General features: G+C 43.4%; 1 protein-coding gene across 6 annotated transcripts in view; it reads right to left on the reverse strand.

Moving 5' to 3' along the window:
• SCYL3 (SCY1 like pseudokinase 3) overlaps nt 1–18,472 on the reverse strand; it is a 395,128-nt gene that overhangs the window by 91,054 nt on the left and 285,602 nt on the right. The window lies entirely within an intron of this gene.

Here is an 18,472-nt window from a genome sequence, read left to right on the forward strand (position 1 = left end):
TAATTTTCATTTGCTGTTCTTCCTTTATATACCTCCCCTGTCCTACTCTATGTATAACTGCCACCTGAAGAAGACGGAACTATTCCATTGAAATGCGTTGTGGAAATATTAAATGAAGACTTTTTAATACCAGCTGAACTGTGGTGCCTGCGCTCCATATGACCGGTCCATTTTTACTTCATCCAGTCTTATGCTATTCCAACATGTCCTCCAATGAAGACCAGAATGCTTCCTAGAGTGGACATGACAGTGATTATGTAATCACATTTGATATACTGATTAGTATGTATTGACTGACAATAGACATGTGGTAAATTATTAATACCATAATCCGAAAAAAAGGGGGGTTTAATGCAGGCAAAACATAAGCACTTCGATCATAGATGCTGAATTTAATTTACCTATTGAGGTATGAAGTGACACGTTAGTAGGTGATGATAAAAAGATCTTTATTAACAAATAGTTTAAAATTACAATACTTAAAAAGACAGGGTGATGAAAACGATTGGACCTCCAAAAAATAAAAAAAGTGGTGACCCACGGATTCCCAGTAAACAATATATTTTACATATTAGATGTGCATATAAAGTGTTACTAAGCTGTAGATAATATCCCTATAGATAAGACAAGGTTGTCTATGTGGATGGGCGTGGAGCACGTCTCTTTACAGATACCACATAACAAACTAATATCTAATTAAAGGGTATACAACAGAGATAAGTAATTAATAATAAATATGTATATTAAGCGGTACCCTAACACCAGGGAATAGAGAGTGGCTCTGGCTGTAGTGCTAATAAATTTTATTGAAGCAGTAGGGAAAAAATAAGGTTTTACTACTAATAATTACTACTGTGCATGAGAACATAGCAGTAGTAAGTTGTGAGGAAAATTGGCCACTAGATGGCAATATATGGCGTGAGAGAGGGGCCCCTCTTGTTTTGAAGAAGCCGAAAGGCGAAACGGCGCTCGTCGGGCACAAGAGGTGACCTGCCTTCCCAATTCATCGGTACCCATCTCCACTCACCATCAGGTAAACACCAGCTCTGGCTCTGCTTCTAATCCTTTTTTTCTCTAGTTCCCTCTTCGTTGGTTGTCTTCCTAAGGAAATTTACTTTTCCCTCTCTCACGCCATATATTGCCATCTAGTGGCCAATTTTCCTCAACTTATTACTGCTATGTTCTCATGCACAGTAGTAATTATTAGTAGTAAAACCTTATTTTTTCCATACTGCTTCAATAAAATTTATTAGCACTACAGCCAGAGCCACTCTCTATTCCCTGGTGTTAGGGTACCGCTTAATATACATATTTATTATTAATTACTTATCTCTGTTGTATACCCTTTAATTAGATATTAGTTTGTTATGTGGTATCTGTAAAGAGACGTGCTCCACGCCCATCCACATAGACAACCTTGTCTTATCTATAGGGATATTATCTACAACTTAGTAACACTTTATATGCACATCTAATATGTAAAATATATTGTTACTGGGAATCCGTGGGTCACCACTTTTTTTATTTTTTGGAGGTCCAATCGTTTACATCACCCTGTCTTTTTAAGTATTGTAATTTTAAACTATTTGTTAATAAAGATCTTTTTATCATCACCTACTAACGTGTCACTTCATACCTCAATAGGTAAATTAAATTCAGCATGTGGTAAATCATGTATTTTCTTTACAGGAACCTTTCAGTGCGGAAGAGCAGGAGCAGTCGAGTGGAAATGAATCTTCTCAGGGTCGTCGGGCTCAAGTTCCTGAGGAGGAAAGACGGTATTTTAAGTATTCTTTTCATTATCAGAGTTGTAATTGAATTTGGTTTCAGTTTTGTATATTTAAAACTATATGACTTGCAATTATTTTTTAATTTTATCTATAGGTTCCACAACCTGAGGAAGGCAAACCAGAGATATACAATTCTATAGGTTCCACAACCTGAGGAAGGCAAACCAGAGATATACAATGACAAGCTCATTCCTCTTGTGCAAGAGCGAGCAGCGTTGTGGGACACCAGTGATCATAACCATTCCGACTCAGGATTGATTCGACGACTCTGAGAACAAGTGGCCAGATCGCTGTTGGATGATTGGGACCATGCCACCCCACAAGACAGAAGGATCTTCGTAAGTATTGCAATGTGGTCTGACGAGTCTGTTTTCCTGTAAATGTTGGTGCCTTTTTTTAACAATTGATTTTTTTTCATCCCCCTTCACAGTGAAGAGAGTCAAAGTCCGTTGGCGTTCGATGAAGGATCGCTTCAACAAGGATATAAGATTCGTGTTAAAAGTAGTGCTGCTCCAAAGATATCAAAATACAAATACCATCGCGTGCTGGCTTTCCTGAGGCCTGCGGTTACTCAGCGAACGTACCTTTTGTGTTGTTTTACTATTATCTAACCTATTTTTTCTTTAGTAAAGTTTTTCATTTATTGTCCACATAGAACCTGGAGCAGCACCACACAACCTGGATCATCCTCAGTTGGAGCGGCCCCTCATCGACTAGCCAACGAACAGTCCCAATCATCCACCAGCGATGGAGCAACCAGGCAGGTTTCACAGGCTGGGGAACAAGCAACCGGTCCATCAAGTTTTCCCCTTTCCCAGCCGTCTGCCATTGGTTTTCTTGGGTCTTCTCATCAGCCTGCAGAGGACCTGGGAGAGGTCAATCATGCCTGAATTTATTCACTTAAGCTCTATCTTCCAGGATGGGATGAGGTCGGTTGTAGAAAGACTGGATAGTGGGTTCACTCACGTGAACACACTTTTCCAGAAATTCCACAGATGCCTTGACCGCCTGGAAGCTGACATTCAGAGACCGGCACGACATTTAATTCCCGCAATAGAGCGGGGCATGTCGGAAAACCTGTCACCTGATCTCCAGTTCTATGTAATGAAGGCCTGTCAGGCTGCTTACAGCGATGCCATGCAGCAGTCCCAACTACAGTCAAGATTTCAGTAGCCACCAAACATTTCGTTAACTACACGGCAACAAGGGCCAGCACAGAACCAGTGGCAAGTGAACTATCCTCCTACAGTTCCCAGCTACACCCCTCCAGCTTGCTGCACCCACCACGCAGCCGAGTGCAGCACCCCTCCATCTTGCACCTCCTACAGTTTGCAGCTACACCACTTAGACAAGTGCAGCACCCCTCCAGCTTGCAGCAACCACCACGCAGCTTAGGCTACTTTCACACTAGCGTCGGGAACAACCCGTCGCTGTGCGTCGGGCCGACGTTCCCGACGCTAGCGTGGTCTCCGCCGCACAAAGGGGGCAGCGGATGCATTTTTCCAACGCATCCGCTGCCCCATTGTGAGGTGCGGGGAAGTGCGGGGAGGTGGGGGCGGAGTTCCGGCGGAGTTCCGGCCGCGCATGCGCGGTCGGAAAAAGCGGACCGTCGTGAGCAAAAAACGTTACATGTAGCGTATTTTGCTCCCGACGGTCCGCCACTGCACGACGCATTTGTCGCACGACGGGTGCGACGTGTGGCAATCCGTCACAATGCGTCGCTTCATGTTAATCAATGGCGAAAAAACGCATCCTGCAAACACTTGCAGGATGCGTTTTCTCGGCAAAACGATGCATTGTGACGGAATGCAGTTAACGCTAGTGTGAAAGTAGCCTTAATGCAGCACCCACCACGCAACTGAATGCAGCACCCACCACGCAGCAGAGTGCAGCACCCCTCCAGTTTGCAGCACCCACCATGCAGCCAAGTGCTCCAGCTTGCAGCACCTATGGAAAGCAAGAAACGACAAGGGAACATAAAAAAGGGCCCACTCAGCATGCAAAACAAAGCCCATGGAAAAGGAATTTTTCACAAAAAAAAAAACTTCCCTCCACCTACACCCTCCCAATGTTTATCTATTATGCAATCTGTCTACACCTTCCTTGTGTCTGTCCCTTCCAATGTGTCTACCCCTTCTGTGTCTATCCCTTCCAATTTGTATTCCACTCCTAATTTGTCTTCTTCCCCAATGACCCAATCCTCCATTTTGTTGCCACTTCCCCTGTAACCACTCCCTCACCCACTCCTACCCAATCATCTCAGACCGACACCCCCCTGGTCCACAATGTCACACCTTCCAACTGACGCAGATCCTAAACCCCATTTTTATTTGTTTTCTAAATTATTTTTGTTAAAAAATCTTTTGTTTTCACAATCACTGTGTTCATCTCTATTTGAAAACGCACACATGTGTATTGTATAATGGGTGTTACAGTGGAGGTGTTATTAACCCCTTTCTGACATCTGACGTACTATCCCGTCGAGGTGGGGTGGGCCCGTATGACCACTGACGGGATAGTAAGTCATACGCGATCGGCCGCGCTCACGGGGGAGCGCGGCCGATCGCGGCCGGGTGTCAGCTGCATATCGCAGCTGACATCCGGCACTATGTGCCAGGAGCGGTCACGGACCGCCCCTGGCACATTAACCCCCGGCACACCGCGATCAAACATGATCGCGGTGTACCGGCGGTATAGGGAAGCATCGCGCAGGGAGGGGGCTCCCGGCGGGCTTCCCTGAGACCCCCGGAGCAAGGAGATGTGATCGCGTTGCTCCGAGGGTCTCCTACCTCCCTCCTCGCCGCAGGTCCCGGATCCAAGATGGCCGCGGCATCCGGGTCCTGCAGGGAGGGAGGTGGCTTACCGAGTGCCTGCTCAGAGCAGACACTTGGTAAGCCTGCAGCCCTGCACAGCAGATCGCAGATCTGGCAGAGTGCTGTGCACACTGCCAGATCAATGATCTGTGATGTCCCCCCCGGGACAAAGTAAAAAAGTAAAAAAAAAATTCCCCACATGTGTGTAAAAAAAAAATAAAAAAAATATCCTAAATAAAGAAAAAAAATATATATATTATTCCCATAAATACATTTCTTTAGCTAAATAAAATAAAAAAAACAATAAAAGTACACATATTTAGTATCGCCGCGTCCGTAACGACCCAACCTATAAAACTGCCCCACTAGTTAACCCCTTCAGTAAACACCGTAAGAAAAAAAAAAAAAACGAGGCAAAAAACAACGCTTTATTATCATACCGCTGAACAAAAAGTGGAATAACACGCGATCAAAAAGACTGATATAAATAATCATGGTACCGCTGAAAACGTCATCTTGTCCTGCAAAAAACGAGCCGCCATACAGCATCATCAGCAAAAAAATAAAAAAGTTATAGTCCTGAGAATAAAGCGATACCAAAATAATTATTTTTTCTGTAAAATAGTTTTTATCGTATAAAAGCGCCAAAACATAAAAAAAATGATATAAATGAGATATTGCTGTAATCGTACTGACCCGACGAATAAAACTGCTTTATCAATTTTACCAAACGCGGAACGGTATAAACGCCTCCCCCAAAAGAAATTCATGAATAGCTGGTTTTTGATCACTCTGCCTCACAAAAATCGGAATAAAAAGCGATCAAAAAATGTCACGTGTCCGAAAATGTTACCAATAAAAACGTCAACTCGTCCCGCAAAAAACAAGATTCCACATGACACTGTGGACTCAAATATGGAAAAATTACAGCTCTCAAAATGTGGTAACGCAAAAAATATTTTTTGCAATGAAAAGCGTCTTTCAGTGTGTGACAGCTGCCAATCATAAAAATCCGCTAAATAACCCGCTATAAAAGTAAATCAAACCCCCCTTCATCACCCCCTTAGTTTGGAAATAAATACATTTTTTATTTTTTTTATTTTTACCTTTTTCCCATTAGGGTTAGGTCTAGAGTTAGGGCTAGGGTTAGGGCAAGGGCTAGGGTTGGGGCTAGGGTTGGGGCTAGGGTTGGGGCTAGGGTTGGGGCTAGGGTTGGGGCTAGGGTTGGGGCTAGGGTTGGGGCTAGGGTTGGGGCTAGGGTTGGGGCTAGGGTTAGGGCTAGGGTTACGGCTAGTGTTAGGGCTAGTGATAGGGCTAGGGTTATTGCTAGGGTTAGGACTAGGGTTGGGGCTACAGTTAGGGTTGGGGCTAAAGATAGGGTTAGGGTTTGGATTACATTTACGGTTGGGAATAGGGTTGGGTGTGTCTGGGTTAGAGGAGTGGTTAGGGTTACTGTAGGGATTAGGGTAAGGGGTGTGTTTGGATTAGGGTTTCAGTTATAATTGGGGGGTTTCCACTGTTTAGGCACATCAGGGGCTCTCCAAACGGAACATGGCATCCGATCTGACTTCCAGCCAATTCTGCGTTGAAAAAGGAAAACAGTGCTCCTTCCCTTCAGAGCTCTCCCGTGTGCCCAAACAGGGGTTTACCCCAATATATAGGGTATCAGCGTACTCAGGACAAATTGGAAATCATCTTTTGGGGTCCAATTTATCCTGATACCCTTGTGAAAATACAAAACTGGGGGCTAAAAAATCATTTTTGTGAAAAAAAAAAGAATTTTTATTTTCACGGCTCTGCGTTATAAACTGTAGTGAAACACTTGGGGGTTCAAAGTTCTCACAACACATCTAGATAAGTTCCTTGGGGGGTCTAGTTTCCAATATGGGGTCACTTGTGGGGGGTTTGTACTGTTTGGGTACATCAGGGGCTCTGCAAATGCAACGTGACGCCTGCAGACCAATCCATTTAAGTCTGCATTCCAAATGGCGCTCCTTCCCTTCCGAGCTCTGTCATGCGCCCAAACAGTGGTTCCCCCCCACATATGGGGTATCAGCGTACTCAGGACAAATTGGACAACAACGTTTGGGGTCCAATTTATCCTGATACCCTTGTGAAAATACAAAACTGGTGGCTAAAAATCATTTTTGTGAAAAAAAAAAAGAATTTTTATTTTCACGGCTCTGCGTTATAAACTGTAGTGAAACACTTGGGGGTTCAAAGCTATCAAAACACATCTAGATAAGTTCCTTAGGGGGTCTACTTTCCAAAATGGTGTCACTTGTGGGGGTTTTTAATGTTTAGGCACATCAGGGGCTCTCCAAACGCAACATGGCATCCCATCTTAATTCCAGTCAATTTTGCATTGAAAAGTAAAATAGCGCTCCTTCCCTTCCGAGCTCTGCTATGCGCCCAAACAGTGGTTTACCCCCACATATGGGGTATCGTCGTACTCAGGACAAATTGCACAACAACTTTTGTGGTCTAATTTCTTCTCTTACCCTTGGGGAAATAAAACAATGGGGGCGAAAAGATCATTTTTGTGAAAAAATATGATTTTTTATTTTTACGGCTCTGCATTATAAACTTCTGTGAAGCACTTGTTGGGTCAAAGTGCTCACCACACATCTAGATAAGATCCTTAGGGGGTCTACTTTCCAAAATGGTTTCACTTGTGGGGGGTTTCAATGTTTAGGCACATCAGGGGCTCTCCAAATGCAACATGGCGTCCCATCTCAATTCCAGTCAATTTTGCATTGAAAAGTCAAATGGCGCTCTGTTGTGAATTAGACTTTTTTGGCTCCCTCTTGTGGTCACTAGTGATATGACTCTGGGATTGTCTTTCCTCAGTTTGGCACCCACCTGGGTCGTTAGTCCAGGGGTGTTGCTATATATACTTCCTGGTTTCTCAGTCCAGTGCCTGGCAGCGTTGTAATCAGTTCCTTTCTGTTTGCTCCTGTCTGCTGGTCTTGGATCTTGCAAAATTAAGCTAAGTCCTGCTTCCTTGTTTTTTGGTTATCTGCTTTGGTCTTATTTTTTGTCCAGCTTGTACTAAATGTGATTCCTGATTTTGCTGGAAGCTCTAGGGGGCTGGTGTTCTCCCCCCGGGCCGTTAGACGGTTCGGGGGTTCTTGAATATCCAGCGTGGAAATTTTGATAGGGTTTTTGCTGACCATATAAGTCATCTTACTATATTCTGCTATTAGTCAGTGGGCCTCTCTTTGCTAAATATCTAGTTCATTCTTACGTTTGTCTTTTCTCCTTACCTCACCGTTATTATTTGTTGGGGGCTTGTATCCAACTTTTGGGGTCTTTTCTCTGGAGGCAAGAAAGGTCTATCTTTTCCCTTCTAGGGTTAGTTAGTTCTCCGGCTGGCGCGAGACGTCTAGAACCAACGTAGGCACGTTCCCCGGCTGCTGCTATTTGTGGTGCTAGGATTAGATATATGGTCAGCCCAGTTACCACTGCCCTATGAGCTGGTTTTTTGTGTTTGCAGACTTGGTATGTACTTTTGAGACCCTCTGCCATTGGGGTCATAACAGCGCTCCTTCCCTTCCGAGCTCTGCCCTGCGCCCAAACAATGGTTTACACCCACATATGGGGTATCAGCGTACTCAGGACAAATTGCACAACAATTTTTGGGGTCCAATTTCTTCTCTTACCCTTGGGAAAATAAAAAATTGGGGGCGAAAAGATCATTTTTGTGAAAAAATATGATTTTTTATTTTTACGGCTCTGCCTTATAAACTTCTGTGAAGCACTTGTTGGGTCAAAGTGCTCACCACACATCTAAATAAGATCCTTAGGGGGTCTACTTTCCAAAATGGTGTCACTTGTGGGGGGTTTCAATGTTTAGGCACATCAGGGGCTCTCCAAATGCAACATGGCGTCCCATCTCAATTCCAGTCAATTTTGCATTGAAAAGCCAAATGGCGCTCCTTTCCTTCCGAGCTCTGCCATGCGCCCAAACAGTGGTTTACCCCCACATATGGGGTATCAGCGTACTCAGAACAAATTGTACAACAAATTTTGGGGTCTATTTTCTCCTGTTACCCTTGGTAAAATAAAACAAATTGGAGCTGAAATAAATTTTGTGTGAAAAAAAGTTAAATGTTTATTTTTATTTAAACATTCCAAAGATTCCTGTGAAACACCTGGAGGGTTAATAAACTTCTTGAAAGTGGTTTTGAGTACCTTGAGGGGTGCAGTTTTTAGAATGGTGTCACACTTGAGTATTTTCTATCATATAGACCCCTCAAAATGACTTCAAATGAGATGTGGTCCCTAAAAAAAAATGGTGTTGTAAAAATGAGAAATTGCTGTTCAACTTTTAACCCTTAACTCCGTCAAAAAAAAAAATTTGGTTCCAAAATTGTGCTGATGTAAAGTAGACATGTGGGAAATGTTACTTATTAAGTATTTTGCGTGACATGTCTGTGATTTAAGGGCATAAAAATTCAAAGTTGGAAAATTGCGAAATTTTCAAAATTTTCGCCAAATATTCATTTTTTTCACAAATAAATGCAAGTTATATCGAAGAAATTTTACCACTATCATGAAGTACAATATGTCACGAGAAAACATTGTCAGAATCGCCAAGATCCGTTGAAGCGTTCCAGAGTTATAACCTCATAAAGGGACAGTGGTCAGAATTGTAAAAATTGGCCCGGTCATTAACGTGCAAACCACCCTTGGGGGTGAAGGGGTTAAAGTTAGCAAACAATACAGGTACATTTACTAGCAGAGTAAACCTTTTCATGTTGCCATACCACACGTCCAATATCAGAAACAAAGTAAGCAGCAAAGTGATCCCTCCAACACTTAATTTGACATCTATACAGCTATGTCCTCCTGCTGTGAACAGGTAATTGAAGTGCGTTATCTGCTGAGGAGCAGACAAGAAGTTTGGGCTCAGTATGCAAGAGGTTGAGAGGTGTTACTTTTCTCGCTTGTGGAAATAAGTTCCCCTCTTCAAAGCCACTTTTGGCCAAAAATATCAGACATTATGGCATAGAAGTCAAGTTATTAATATTTTTTTTTTTTTGTTAACTGCATAGAGCCTCTAGTTATGGTAGATATATTTTCGACGTGACAAATGTAAAGCACTTGCCTCACTGGTCAGCCTGCGCATCAGCTGCATGTTAATATAGAACAGATAGATAATGATATATGCAATGTTTACCATTTATGTAAAACTAAAATCATGATAGGATATATGGCATAAGTATCTACTGCCATGAACCTTATCCTTAAAGTGAATCTGTCAGCAGGATTGTGCTCAGTAAATTACAGAGTGTCCTTTTGGTGCCGTTGTTATCATTGTTGATTACAATGATACCTGGGTGATCAAATCCATCTTGTGGTGGTTGTTTTATCTTTATTTGCAGTTTTCAGTTAATGAGAGTCTCGTGCTTCAGGACTTTATGTGGTGTTCTGCTTAGATATTCATCCTTATGGCTTATCACTGGTCGTGACCGGTCCCCTATTTTACATACTGCAAATCATATTGTTTTAAAAAAAAAAATGACATTCCTCATATGCAGGTGCTGTAGCCTGATAGGATCTATAACATGGGCGGACATACTGCCTGTTCAACCGATGCGGCTTGCACCAGGGCCCAGAGGCTCCAGGGGGCCCTGCAGGGCAGCTAAGAAGGAGGGCAATCTGGACAGATTCTCCGGCCTCGCGGCTCCGGGGGGCCCCTGTCCAGGTTGTCCTAACGTGCGGCGGGCAGGGAGCAATCCCTGCAGCTCCGCTGCCTTCAAGAGAAAATGGCAGCGGAGCAGAGCTGCAGGGATCCATCCTGCTTCTTGCCCGTGCTTCCTGTCTCATACAGCAGCAGCTGAATGACATCATTCACCGCCGTGGCTGTGCGAGACAGGAAGCTTCTGCCGATGGTGTGGCTTCAGGATACCATGCGCAGAGGTGAGGGGTGTGTGTATCCAGAGAGGTGAATGGTGCTGTGTGTGTCTGAAATGTGTAAGTGGAGTAAAGGGCAATGATGGGGCAGAAGGCAATGATTGGGTTGATGGAGAGGGCAGTGATGGGGTGATGGGGCAGAAGGCAATGATTGGGTTGAAGGAGAGGGCAAGGATAGGGGTGGTGGGAGAGAAAGCAATGATGGGGTGGAGGAAAGGGCAAAAATGTGGGTGATGCGGAGGAGGAAATGATGGAGGCAGCGTAATGGGTGATGACGGTGGTGGAAAGGGCAATGATGGGGATAGTGGGGGAGGAGGAAATGATGGAGGTGGTGGAATGGGTAATGATGGGGTGGTGGGGGAGAAGGCAATGATGGTGGCAGTGGAAAGGACAATGATGGAGGTGGTGGGGAGGAGGCAATGATTCAGGTGGTGGAATGGGCAATAATGGGGTGGTGGGGAGAAAGCAATGATCAAGGTGGTGAAGAGGGCAATCATGGGGGTGGGGAGAGGGCAATAATGGGATATGGGGGGAGGAAGACAATGAGGGGTGTGGGGGATTGGGATGGGAATTTATAATGGATTTAGGAACAGGGGGAGGTGGAGGAAGACATTATCGATTATGTGTAACAGTCCCTTAGTATAAAGTGTACTCACTTATGTATAGCACAGTCCGTTAGTATATGGTGTACTCACTTATGTATAGTATAGCACAGTCCCTATAATAGTATAGTGTACTCACTTATGTATAACACCATCCTTAGTTTCCTCTTTTGTTATGTATAACACCGTCCCTTATTACGTACCATTCTCTCTAGTTATATATGATGCCCTCCCTTATTATATAGCTTCCTCTACTGTTATGTACAGTACTGTCTCTTACATAGTGTATTCTTGTTATTTTTGTTATTCACAGGGCCCTCTTATTACATAGTCCCCTCTCTTGTTAGATATAAAATGACTACTGATGGAGGAGACTGTGACCAGAGGACCAGTCCAACAGCTCCTTTAGAAAAGAAGCTTTCCTATGCTCCATCAGCCATCATTAGATTATACAGCTAACAAGACAGGATGGTATGTAATGAAAAACAGGGCTCTATAAAATCTAATATGTAAGGGACGGTGCCGTATATAATGAGAGAGCACTGTATAATAAAGGACAGCAATATACATAATAAAGGAGACTATGCAATATATACATGTATGTGTGGAGATATATATATATATATATATATATATATATATATATATATATATATATATATATATATATATATATATATATATACCGTATATACTCGAGTATAAGCCGACCCGAGTATAAGCCGACCCCCCTAATTTTGCCACAAAAAACTGGGAAAACTTATTGACTCGAGTATAAGCCTAGGGTGGAAAATGCAGCAGGTACCGGTGAATTTCAAAATTAAAAATAGATACTACATACCGTTCATTATGGCCCCGTAGATGCTCCACATAAAGCTGTGCCACATATAATGCTCTGCACCGTTCATTATGGCCCCATAGATGCTCCACAAAAAGCTGTGCCATATATACAATGCTCTGCACCATTGCCCCATAGATGCTCCACATAAAGCTGTGCCATATATACAATGCTCTGCACCATTGCCCCATAGATGCTCCACATAAAGCTGTGCCATATATACAATGCTCTGCACCATTGCCCCATAGATGCTCCACATAAAGCTGTGCCATATATACAATGCTCTGCACCGTTGCCCCATAGCTGTGCCATATATATAATGCTCTGCACCGTTGCCCCATAGCTGTGCCATATATATAGTGCTCTGCACCGTTGCCCCATAGCTGTGCCATATAGTGCTCTGCACCATTGCCCCATAGCTGTGCCATATTGTGCTCTGCACCATTGCCCCATAGCTGTGCCATATAGTGCTCTGCACCATTGCCCCATAGCTGTGCCATATAGTGCTCTGCACCGTTGCCCCATAGCTGTGCCATATAGTGCTCTGCACCGTTGCCCCATAGCTGTGCCATATAGTGCTCTGCACCATTGCCCCATAGCTGTGCCATATTGTGCTCTGCACCATTGCCCCATAGCTGTGCCATATAGTGCTCTGCACCGTTGCCCCATAGCTGTGCCATATAGTGCTCTGCACCGTTGCCCCATAGCTGTGTCATATAGTGCTCTGCACCGTTGCCCCATAGCTGTGCCATATAGTGCTCTGCACCGTTGCCCCATAGCTGTGCCATATAGTGCTCTGCACCGTCCATTATTGCCCCATAGCTGTTGCTGCTGCTGCAATAAAAAAAAAAAAAAACACATACTCACCTCTCTTGCTTGCAGCTCTTCGGCGCCATCTTCCCGGCGTCTCTCCGCACTGACTGATCAGGCAGAGGGCGGCGCGCACACTATATGCGTCATCGCCCCCTCTGACCTGCACAGTCAGTGCGGAGAGACGCCGGGAAGATGGCGCTACGCCCGGCATGTGGAACGAGGACAGGTGAATATGTAATACTTACCTGCTCCCGGCGTCCCGCTCCTTCCCCCTGCCTGTCTTCGGTGCCGCAGCCTCTTCCTCTGTCAGCGGTCACCGGCACCGCTGATTAGAGAAATGAATTATGCGGCTCCGCCCCTATGGGAGGTGGAGCCGCCTATTCATTTCTCTAATGAGCGGTCCCACGTGACCGCTCAGGGGAAGAGGCTGCGGCACCGAAGACAGGCAGGGGGAGCGGCAGGATCGCCGGGACTAGGTAAGTATATGACAGTGCTCACCCGCCGACCCCACCACCGATCATGACTCGAGTATAAGCCGAGAGGGGCACTTTCAGCCCAAAAATTTGGGCTGAAAATCTCGGCTTATACTCGAGTATATATCCCCTTGAGAAAGCTACAAAATCAAGAAGCGAAAAGTGCATTGGGGGCTCTGTCTGATCCACTTTGGTGCCATCTACCCCATCTAGTATTTACTGGTAAGTGCTGTGTGAGATATTTGAGACTACGTGGCCTTATTACCTTTGCACCTTATGTATTAAACACTTTCCAATTTACCGTACTTGCAATTTATGATGGGGTGCCTGGCACCAGTGATCCTAGTTATGGTCCTTCCTTACTGTCATGTGGTATTTTTGTATTCATTTTTTAATATGAGATGGTAATAATAAAATATTCTTTATAACCTGAATACTCCTATTTTCACTGATTCTTTCATAAGTACATGGAGTTGGTTATCTTTTTCCCCTTCGGTTTTTTTTTTGGATATCATTTTCCTCTTTGGGATATTGTATTGCACAATTTAGTGTCTGGTCTTTTTGATAAAGTGGTTATCTGGCGCATATATATATATATATATATATATATATATATATATATATATATATATATATATATATATATATATATATATAATTGTCTAAGGGTTTTTCCGTCTGTCTGTCTGTCTGTCCTGGAAATCCCGTGTCTCTGATTGGTCGAGGCCGCCAGGCACAGTATCGACGTAGATGTCATAATGGTTGCCAAGGCGACGATGATGTCATAAAGGTATACTACGGGGACATGCATATTCTAGAATACCCGATGTGTTAGAATATATATATATATATGTATATATATATATATATATATATATATATATATATATATATATATATATATATATATATATATATTAGAACACACCTTCTCATTTAAAGTTTTTTCTGTATTTTCATGACTATAAAAATTGTAAATTAACACTGAAGGCATCAAAACTATGAATTAACCCATGTGGAATTATATGCTTAACAAAAAAGTGTGAAACAACTGAAAATATGTCTTATATTCTAGGTTCTTAAAAGTAGCCACCTTTTGCTTTGATGACTGCTTTGCACACTCTTGGCATTCTCTTGATGAGCTTAGTCAGGTAGAGGTAGTCACCGGAAATGGTTTTCACGTCACATGTGTGCCCTGTCAGGTTTAATAAGTGGGATTTCTTGCCTTATAAATGGGGTTTTGACCATCAGTTGTGTTGTGCAGAAGTCTGGTGGATACACAGATGATAGTCCTACTGAATAGACTGTTAGAATTTGTATTATGGCAAGAAAAATGCAGCTAAGTAAAGAAAAACGAGTGGCCATCATTACTTTAAGAAATGAAGGTCAGTCAGTCCGAAAAATTGGGAAAAAATTCAGTCTCGCATGAGGGGTTTTCACACTGGGATGCATTGAGAGTGTGCTGGCCAGCCCGCCTAATCGATAAGTAGGGGCGTGACTAATAGGCTGTGAACCAGACACTATGCAGTACCATTGTGTGAACAACGCCCTATGTGGGCCTTTATTGCGCACTTGTATACTGGGCAGTGACCCCCTCCAGGAGTGGGTATGTGGTGAGTGGCTGTTGATCTGGTATTTTGCACTTGTGTTGCTAAAATCTTGCTTTATGGGCTGGCTGCACCCTGAGTGCTTTGGTCTGACGAGTCCAAATTTGAGATCTTTGGTTCCAACCACCGTGTCTTTGTGCGATGCAGAAAAGGTAAAAGGATGGACTCTACATGCCTGGTTCCCACCGTGAAGCATGGAGGAGGAGGTGCCTTGCTGGTGACACTGGGATTTCTTCAAAACTGAAGGCATACTGAACCAGCATGGCTACCACAGCATCTTGCAGCGGCATGCCATTCCATCCGGTTTGTGTTTAGTCGGACCATCATTTAGTTTTCAACAGGACAATGACCCCAAACAGACCTCCAGGCTGTGTAAGGACTATTTGACCAAGATGGAGAGTGATGGGGTGCTACGCAATATGACCTGGACTCCACGGTCACAAGACCTGAACCCAATCGAGATGGTTTGGGGTGAGCTGGACCGCAGAGTGGAATAAGTATATAATTCCACATGTGTTAATTCATAGTTTTGATGCCTTCAGTGTGAATTTACAATTTTCATGGTCATGAAAATACAGAAAACTCTGTAAATGAGGTGTGTCCAAACTTTTGGTCTGCACTGTGTGTAATATATATATATATATATATATATATATATATATATATATATATATATATATATATAATATAATATATATATATATATATCATATATATATATATATATATATATATATATATATATATATATATATATATATATATCACAAAAACAGGCAGCACTCCATATTTTTTGAGATAATTTGCAGGATTTATTCCACCCACATCTCCGTGCGACGTTTCGGCTCTGAATGAGCCTTTCTCAAGCCTCATTCAGAGCCGAAATGTCGCACGGAGATGTGGGTTGAATAAATCCTGCATATTATCTCAAAGAATATGGAGTGCTGCCTGTTCTTGTGAAACATATGGACTGAAAACAACCAGTGGACAGGTTGTTTGGGGGCCCTGCACCCGAAGATAAGTAGAGGATTTGTGCTGCTCCATTTTTTGTACTAAATAATATATATATATATATATATATATATATATATATATATATATATATATATATATATATATATATATATATATATATATATATCCTTGATGCCTTAAAAGGAGGGGGGCCCAGACATTTCCTGCACAAGGGCACCAAGCAGTTTGTGTCCGCCCCTGATCTATAATATGCATATTTTCATTTGTTTTTGTAACCCGAGCAATGAGTATACACGCTCATCACTAGTTGTCTTTACAAGAATGAGATAAATGCATAGATTGTGGTTTTGTTTTGGTTTTGCTGTGCTTTTACAGTGATTTAAAAAAAAGGAGGATTAGAGACAACCCCCATTTAAATGAACATTATTAACCCTTTTCTGACATTGGACGTACTATCCCGTCGAGGTGGGGTGGGCCCGTATGACCAACGACGGGATGCCTTTCACAATACTATCAATGAAATCCGACCAGAACTCAAATTTTCTATCTCATACCATACGGAGGCAATCACGTTCTTAGACACCAAAGTGTGTAAAAATGCCCATGGTGCTCTCACCACCGACATCTATACCAAACCCACCGACCGGAACAACCTTTTACTATACAACAGTTGTCACCCCAAATCCATCAGAAACAGTCTTCCTCGGTCGCAGTTCAAAAGGGTCTCCAGAATAGTGTCTAACCCTACCACCAGACAATCCAGATTACATGAGATGTCCAAAAAATTTGAGGACAGGAATTACCCAGGCACACTTCTCAATACAGAGATGACCAAAGCCCTATCCGAAACTAATTCCCCTGTGAGCCCTGTTCCCAAACCATCCAGGCTACCCTTCGTCCATGGCCACCATCCATCTATGCAAAGGGTACATAACTTGATCCATAAACAGTGGCCACTCCTTTCCAGGGCATACCCCAGAATAGCTATTTTCAAAAATCCCCCCCTAATGTGCCTACGTAGACCACCTAATTTAAAGGACAAACTGGTCAGGGCCGACGTTGGCTCTTCTAAACAAACTATGATCCGCACACTCAGTGGACAAACTAGAAGGGGAACATTCCCATGTCTGAATTGCACATGCTGTTCTAACATCATCAAAGGGAGTGAAGTGGTCCACCCTCGAACAGGTAAATCATATCCCATCAGAGATTATCATACGTGTGAATCAAACTATGTGGTATACATTATTAAATGCCCATGTGGCCTACTATATGTGGGCGAAACCATTCAGGCCATCAGAGATCGAATCGCAAGCCACAAATCTACAATTAGATGTGGGAAAACATGGTTGCCATTGCCGGCACACTTCAAAGAGGCCAGACACAACATATCGCAACTGCGGTTCCAGGTCTTGGAAAAAGTGCATAGACCAAGACGGGGGGGTAACCACATCCAGCTATTGAGGCAACGTGAGACATACTGGATCTACACGTTGGACACACTCAGCCCTAACGGTCTTAATCGCGAAATTGATTGGCTAACATGATAACTTTCTCTTCCATAGACCCACTGAATAGTCGTACGCAACCACTCAGCAATCTTCTTTGTGGAGTTGGTAAGATTCCCCACCTTAGGGTAGAATTTTTTCTAAGTTTCCTTCTTTTTTACCAATTTCTTTCTAAGTTTCCTTTCTGCTCCTATGGTTTGGACTCCTACATAGTTTTTGCTATAGGCATAGTTATTATGTGCCATTGCCGGCCTCCCCAGTCTACTATGTGTTTATAACTGTGATGCATCAATGGTCTATATTATTATGATTATTCCAATGTGTATATACATTAAGCATATGTGACTGACCACACAAATCTACATAATGTTACAAAACCGGTTTTTTCCTACTAACCAACACATCTCCTTACACACGGATTTAATCATCCACCATTTTTCACATATTACATTGTGTATCCAATTTCCATGCGGGCTCTAGTGGATACCTATGTGCCACCACACTAACACATCATCTCCCGGTCCACTATGCACTACATCGTCAAGTGGCATCTCCTCATATACACAATATGACATGGTCCCTTTTGCGCACACATGCGCATGCACCCTCCCCCTAGACATCATTCTGCCCTGCAACCGGCAATGCGCACGCGCTGAGTCTATTAGCGCCCTTCCCTGAGAGTTAGCATTATGCCATCCTATTGCGCACGCGCCGGCGTACATTACACTTCCAGTCCCATGCCTGAGAGAGAACATTATGCTATTCCAGTGCGCACGCGCCGGCGTGCACTAGACTTCCGGTCTCATGCCTCACTGGCGCTTTATAACTGAACGCCGGTCATGGACACAGTACCACGCTACCCTAGCCAGTGGCAGCACCGGACCCACGCAGGAGCTCTGACGCCAGCATTATCACTTACTTGAGACACGGTAGTGTCAGGATCTCCACACTTTGCGGCCACACGTCAGGCTTTACCCAGAGGGCTGCAGCACTAAGTCAGCAGTACACTGACATGCCATTCCGTGGACGTATGTCTGATTCTCCAGATAAGTATTCCCACACTCTATCTATTCCCTATCGGCCACCCTATAACGCATGTCTCACATTGCTTCACCTTTTTTAGTGATATACGCA

The sequence above is a fragment of the Ranitomeya variabilis genome, chromosome 8, assembly GCF_051348905.1.
Source record: "Ranitomeya variabilis isolate aRanVar5 chromosome 8, aRanVar5.hap1, whole genome shotgun sequence".
Classification (NCBI taxonomy): domain Eukaryota; kingdom Metazoa; phylum Chordata; class Amphibia; order Anura; family Dendrobatidae; genus Ranitomeya; species Ranitomeya variabilis.